Raw genomic sequence first — 7,523 nt, 5'->3', positions numbered from 1 at the left:
GCCGGCCGCCGAGCGACCCTCGGGCCGCGGGCGCCCAGAGACCCGGCCCGCCGGCCGCCGAGCGACAGCACGCGCGGACTCGGGCTGCGCAGCCCCGGGCTGCCGGTGGACCCGCGGCCGCCGCTTGACCCGTGTATGCTTGCTGTTCATCTCCTGGAGATTCCTGCACCAAGCTGATTGAATGAGGAACATGGAAGCACTGTATATAGGCTTTGCATTTTTCTCTTCGTTTCCTGTACTTTGCCTTCGTTTCCTTTGCGTGTGCTCTATTTTATTGTACATGTTATATTGCTTGTTATTTTTTTATTCATTTAAGGTAGGACCGCTTTTATGCGTTTCTACACCTCCCCGCCCCCCCCCCCCCCCCCCCCGCCCCGCGTCTCCCTCCTCTGGTGCCCGCCCCAAATGAGGTCGCATCATCTTTCATAGTGTACATCCTGGGCCAGCATAAGCTTTCCAAGAATAAAATGCCCCCCCGCCTTTCCTTCCCAAGGACACCACGAACACCTCCTGTCCTGTGCAGTGCTTTTTCACCCACCGCCAGCAGAGGGCCCTCTCTGACAGACCCAGGAACTCCCCTGCTCCGAGTCATCCAGGAGAGGCTGTTCCGTTCTGTGTGAAACGGGTGGGGTGGGCTGATGAGACATCATTGCTTAGAAGGCCATCGGGTTCACCGGTTCGGTGGCAAGAGAGAACATCCTCATCCTCCTTGAGGTTGACTCGGAAGGTCTTCGGGCCCGCAGGACACCGCCCCCAAATGGGCCTCCGTGGCATAGGGAGATTTTGCCATGCGAGGTGACAACAGGAGGGGAACACGGACCCTCCTTTCCTTCTCCCGTCTGAAAGCAGGAAGAAAATCTCTCACGGGAACAGGGTGGTGGAGGGGGCGGCCGGGAGGTGTAGAGATGAGGACTGACTGCTTTCCTGTCTTAAGAAATCACGAATCATCCAAGTGGGACCGCTCATAACACACAGAGGACAGAAGTGTGGACGAGATGAGGAGAATGTGTAAGGGAACGTCTTCCACAAGAACTCTTTTCCATAGGCCGACTTCAAGACTTTCCAACATCTCTAGGTTTAGGGGTGGACTGAGTGCCATGAAAGAATGGACATTCAGCAGCCTGTCTACATCATCTCCAAAGAAGGGAAAATGCTGAAACGTCCCTAGCTCCACAAGCCTAAGGGTCTCCCTGCTCCGGAGAGTTGGAGCATATGCGTGCTTCCATGCCTACACAGATCTTGCGCTTTAGGGAAACCACAAACTAGGCAGGAGCCTGGACTTCTACAAGGCAGTCCATGTTCACACGGGTCACTGTGGTTGGCTTCCTTACTTTCATTGGATTGGATTGGGGTGGGGTGGGGTGGGGTGGGGTGGGGGGCGGGGGGGGGCGGTGACAAATGTCCAAGGATGAGGCATCCTAAAGAAGGAACGTGTGTGGTCCAAGCTACCCGAGGTCGCCATCCTCATTGTAGGAAGAGGACCTCTTTGGGGAGTGTGGGGAGGGGGGAGGCAAGGTAGAAGGTATGCAGATAAGGTTTGGGGGAGGGAAAAAAAGACATTTCGGTCCTAAAGCTAGTCATTTCGAAATGGGAAACAAAGGACACAAGGGAAAAGCTAAAACTGGGCACAGGCGATTGGAAAAGGTTTCTGAGGAGAAGAATCTTCGGAAAGGAATGGGAACCGTGGTCAGGACTGCTTAAGATGAGGATGGATTCAAGGACACACATGAGTGTTCGTATCAACAGGAAACCAGTGCAAAACTAGAATTCAGTTTTCTGTCTCTCGGTGAAAAAGGCCAACTTTGGGCTCGGGCTTGGGTGTTTCTTCTATTGCTCTGCTCTCTCCGTCATGAGAGAGAAAGCTTTCCTTCCTTTTTCCGGAAGGAAGGAAGGAAGGAAGGAAGGAAGGAAGGAAGGAAGGCAGGCAGGCAGGCAGGCAGGCTTATGTCTTCTAAAAATCATCACTTCTTTTCTAGGTTACCTTTATCAGGTCTTGGGGGACTCACGTGGACTTAGTCCTCTTGATATTCAAAGAGCCAGGGTTGGCTCACAAGGAAAGAGGCTTCTCTCTTTGCCTAGCAAGTCTTTCCCTGGGATGTGGGTGACGTGGCTAAGGAGGCACTGTTCCCCAGTGACCTATCTAACTGTTTTACACTCGTTGGGGTATTTTGGACACATTTGCCCCCAAACCGAATGACACATGAAGTCTTTTGCACTTAGAATGCATGTTGAGAGAGGATCCAAGAGGAGAGGGCCTAGCTCAAGAATGTGTTCTCTCTCCTTCGAAAGCAGAGCCATGAAACGGAGTAGGCTTCCTGGAGAGGTTTCCTGACATGGGAAGCGTTGTCGAAGAGGAAGGAACGTGAAGCCTTCTTTGGCTTGTGTCTATACACGGGTGTGTTCCAGCTGCTCTGGAAATGATGGGATCCTTCTTCTCTGCCCTGGCATACAGGGTTTTCGGTCGTCCAAATGGAGGCTCACACGACAGGGACTGAGCCCAGTATCAAGGAGATATTCCACCCGAGTTTCATGCCGAGGCGGCAACAACAGCCTCTTGAAAGATGATGGGGGGTGGGGGGGGGCCACACGTGGATCAATTCCATTCTGTCCATTCAACAGAGGGTCGGGGCTACAGCAGACCCCAGAGAGGGACAGCAGACCCCAGAGAGGGGCAGCAGCCCGGCCGGCCACTGGGTCTCCATGTCTCAGGCTTCCTGGGGAACCTCACCCCCCCCCCCAGGTCCCCGCCGCCCCCCGCATTCCGCCACCCACCTTGGTGCATTTCGAATGGCTCCAATTGTAAATAGATGCTGGTGGGAAGATTTCTACAGGTTACCTGCAATGGCTGACCTGTCATGCTTGTCACCCTGGGGGAAAACAATTCTCTTTGTCCCCAGAGGCGTCAGACCTCCTCTCTCAGGAACCCCTGAGCCCCGGCCACTGGACTTCACTCCACTGGCACGTAGTAAGGGTCATCCAAACGTTCCTGTGACGGTGAGTATGGTTTCCATGTGGGTTGAAGCCTTCCCTTGCTGCAAGCCTTCTGTCCTCACCATGGCATAGAGACGGTTAAAAAAAAATTGTGTTTGCCACTTTGGGTATACCTTCCACAGCCTGCAGTGATCAAGGCACCCACTTCGCTGGGCAAGTCCTATGAGCCTTCACAAAAGCTCTTGCAAACTTCTTGGGACCATCACTTTTCCAGTCACGCTCAATCATCAGGCAAGATTGACAGGGCCGATGGGAAAACTGGACTCCGAGAAGAACGAGTGACCTACGTGGGGCTGAATGAACTGAGGACTAGGATGATAGTGTGTGTATGACTACTTGTCTACAATAGGACTGATTGGGGAAGCCGCTGGGGGCGGGGGGGGGGGGGCAGGGTGCGGATACCTTAGGAGCTTGGGATGAACATATACACATTCCTATACGTAAAGTGGATAATCAACAAGCTCTTACGACTTGGCACAGGAAACTATACTCAATACTTTGTAATAACCTGTAAGAGAAAAAAAATCTGAAACAGAATCTATATCTATCTATCTATCTATCTACCTATCTTTCTATCTAAATCACTGTGCTGTACACCTGAAACTGCACGACATTATAAATGCTTCCATTATTTCAAACAGAAAAGAATCTCCTAACCTGAGTGAGAGAGAGAGAGAGAGAACAGGACGGATTGTGAAATCTTTTCTTTTCCAGCTACAAGGGAAAATGAAAACAAACAAAACCCAATTTATTTTAAAAGTTGGACATCCATTTGGTGACTTGTACCCTTGTCAGCAAAATGGAATCACTTCTCTTTTTCTCCCTACCTGCTCCGTCCAGAATTCAGAAACTCTCCGTGAGGCTCCTTATTTCTTTGGCAAGAGAGTCACTTGCACGCGTTCCTTAGAGGCCCACGTTACGTTTCCATAAAACGGGAATACACACTTGTGGATATGAGATTCTGGTGCTATTCATTTTCCTTAGGGTGTTGCTTTTCACCTGAAAACCGGACTGGATCCTGAAGTCTTTCAAGTTGCCCCCAATATCTGGCTACAACTCTCTCCATGAATGTTTCCCACTTTCGCCCACCCTTTTGACTTGGCATCACTGACAACGAAAACGGCCCTTTGCCTGAAGCCCTACAGACCGAAGCTGCAGGACTTGGTGAAAACTTTAGAGACATGGCCACCACAGCTCCTGTGGAAACCATCCTGGTGCCTGTTTCTGTGAGAGCCACTCTGAAAGTCGAACCAAACACCCGACATCATCACAGCCATTTCAAACTGCTAAAGTTGCTTCCACCCTAACATCTACAAATCTTCTTCACTGACACCGCCCCCCACACGCTCCCCCCCCCCCCCCCCACTGGTTTATAATCGGCTCCAGTGATGGACCTTTGTCTTCCTTTGGTTTCCATACAAGTGCCTCTTAGGAAATAACCTGATTGCTTGCACCACAGGCCTAGTTTTTGGGAGCCCATCAACATCACTGCCTCCTGAGAGGAGATATGATAACTGTTTCACAGAACCGACCTGTTCTCAGAACTCAGAAACAGTTTCCATGAAATGGAGGCCTCTACTAACCTATTTTCTCCCTTTCCCTCCCTCCCCGCCTCCCTCCCTCCCTCCATCTCCCTCTCCCTCACACACACACACACACACACACACACACACACACACACACACACACACACACACAGTCACCAGGTCAGCTTTCAATATGTTCAGAGTAGGCCGCCCCAAAATGTGTCTCCTTGAATTCAAGTCGCTTAAGAACTGGACAGCACAAGACCGGACATTCTGGCCCTCCTTTCTGTCCTCCCACAGCAGAGCACGATCTCAAGTTAAGACGTTTGCTTCCACGCATGTCCGTGATTCTCAAATGGTTTAGTGGGGTTTCCTGGGTTAGGAAAAAGAGGGGACTCCTATTTGCCTGAGACAAGGAGAAGTTCTCACACAACCTTCACCCATCCCTCCCTCCCTCCCTCCCTCCCTCCCTCCCTCCCTCCCTCCCTCCCTCCCTGCAGTTTGGAGGGGGCAGCCTAAGGGTGGGGAAATTGGGGAAGGAAAAAAAAAAGCCGTTCGATAAAGGGGAGCTCGAGGCAAAGTCAAAGGCTCCCGATCTGACCGGAGAGCATTCTGCATTTGAATGAAGCGATTGAACAAGGCCCTGCGGAATGAAGCGTCCGGACTTCCCCTCCCCCTCTCCCGGCAACTATCAGCCCTGGCGACTTGGGAAGGAGCGAGCGGTGGAGAAGCGGGCGGGGGCGGGGGCGGGGGCGGGGGCGGGACCAACAGACAATAGCCGCTGCCTGCCTGCCTGCCTGCCGGGCTGAGGCCTGAGGGCTGCGGGCCACGCTGGTTTCTGCAACTCAATCCCTTCCAGGAAGCACCTGTGATGACTGCTTGGCAGGGAATGGTCAAAGCTGAACTCTCTTGGCCTATTTCTGAAAAAGGCCTGAGTCTCAGCTACGACAGATTTTCTGGATTTCTTGGCCCATGCGCAGACCCGCACCCTCCCATCCTGTCAGATCCTTTGTACCCACACCTCCCCTGGGAGAGTTCGTTGGCCTCGTCTGGAACATGAACAAGCAAAACCAAACATAGTGTGACATGATGTATTGGTCTTTATTGAAAAGAAACGTGCTCCTCTCGCACACCTGAGGGCAGGAAGCAAAGGCACGTTCTCAGCAGGACGGGGGACAGGGAACCCGAACCCAGGCCGGTCAGCAGTGGCCCCCTGCCCCCCACCGCCCCGCCCTCCCCATCCCCGTCTCTCCCAGGCCCACGTGGGGCCTCCCTTCCCTGCCTCTCTCTGTGCCCCTCGTCTCCAGCTCCCCCAGCCCAGCTTCCGCACCCCCCCCCCCCCCCGGCCCCGGGAAGGGGAGGCATGTCTGTCCCAGCTCCAGTTCTGATATTTCACTTGTGAAACTTCCCTAGGCCCAGGTGCCAGCTTGCCGTCCTGCTGCTTCATGTCCGTCTCTATCAGCCATGCCCAAAGGGCACGGGAAATTATGGACAGCAAATAGCACACCTAGACGGTGTGTGCGTGGGGGGGGGGGGTGTCCCTTCTCCAGGAAGCAGTGAGGGAACAAAAGGAGGCCTGGGGGAAGGAGTCCTGGGTGCCTATCATCGCGCCCCCGCCCCCCCACCGCCCCGCAGAGCACCATTCATTTCCATCTCCGCATCTGAAGGACACATAGTCCTGGTTGAAGCAACTTGATGAGGATTCCCCTCCTAACGACGTGACAGAACCTATGAAGAACTGCACTCCTTGAATCCATAAATGCTAACGGGATCCAAGGAGTTTTCCATCAATGGCAGAAAAAGAAATGGTCCTGAACATAATAACTGCCAAGTATTCCTCTAGACGGAGGCATCATTCACTTTTTCTTAACTTTTTTTCTTTTCATGTTTTACAATAAACTGTATATATTTAGAGTGTACAATTTGGTACCCCAATCTTCCAATTCATTCCCCCCCAACCCTCCCCGCTTTCCCCACTTGGTGTCCATATGTTTGTGCTCTACATCTGTGTCTCTCTTTCTGCCTTGCACACCAGTTGATGTGTACCATTTTTCTGCAGTCCACATATATGTGTGAATATACAATATTTGTTTTTCTCTTTCTGACTCACTCTCATTCACTTGTTAACAACAGTAACGATGACGACGACAAGGACAAGGATAAGGACCGGAAAAACAACAACAGAGAGAGCACTGGGCGAGTTTTCCACTTCTTAAAGGAAGGAGGCCGTGTTCCCAGGCAGGTTGGCTCAGCTGCACAGTTCCCTCCGGTGACTATTCCTGGGGGCACCGTCGAGGTGATGCACGAAACACACAGGAGGAGGCCTTCTTGAATGTCCTGCCCAGGAAATGGGGACATGATTCCAGCAGTGGCGATGGCTGCCCTTCTCTTTAGGGTGACACACGGGCCTGATGGCACCGGGCAAACCCTCCCCTCCCTCCCTCCCTCCCTCCCTCCCTCCCTCCCTCCCTCCCACCTACCTTCCTTCCTTCCTTCCTTCCTTCCTTCCTTCCTTCCTTCCTTCCTTCCTTCTTGAGGCTCTTGGCCTCCCCACTGAAAGGAAGAGCCCAGGGCCCAGCAGCAAAGACCTTCTGCTGATCCTTGCCAGGGGGCTCTCATTTTACACACTTGAATAGGATCAGTAGACACCGTCATCTCATGAGAAGCAGAAAATATCATCTAAAAGCCTACTTTCCTGGTGTCTCAGCGTCCAGGGCTCCTCCTTCTCAGGGATCTTGTGCTCTGTAGGGATAATTCACATGCTGGGGGAGTAGGTTCCCAATAGCATCTTATGAAATGGATTACAGGATGTCTTCCTTTGAAAAAGATAAAGATTATTTGGGAAAGTTATTCATATGAAGCACATGGATGATATCCTCTCTGATCTATATATTAGAGTTGACCGTTGAACAACCAACATGGGGGATTAGGGGGGCCGACCCCACACACACCATTGAGAACCCATGCATAACTTCACAGTCCAAGCTCTGTATCGGGGCTTCCACC

Source organism: Hippopotamus amphibius, chromosome 15 (assembly GCF_030028045.1).
Source record: "Hippopotamus amphibius kiboko isolate mHipAmp2 chromosome 15, mHipAmp2.hap2, whole genome shotgun sequence".
Taxonomy (NCBI): Eukaryota; Metazoa; Chordata; class Mammalia; order Artiodactyla; family Hippopotamidae; genus Hippopotamus; species Hippopotamus amphibius.
The sequence above is the reverse complement of the archived record's forward strand: the minus strand, read 5'-3'. Positions refer to the sequence as shown.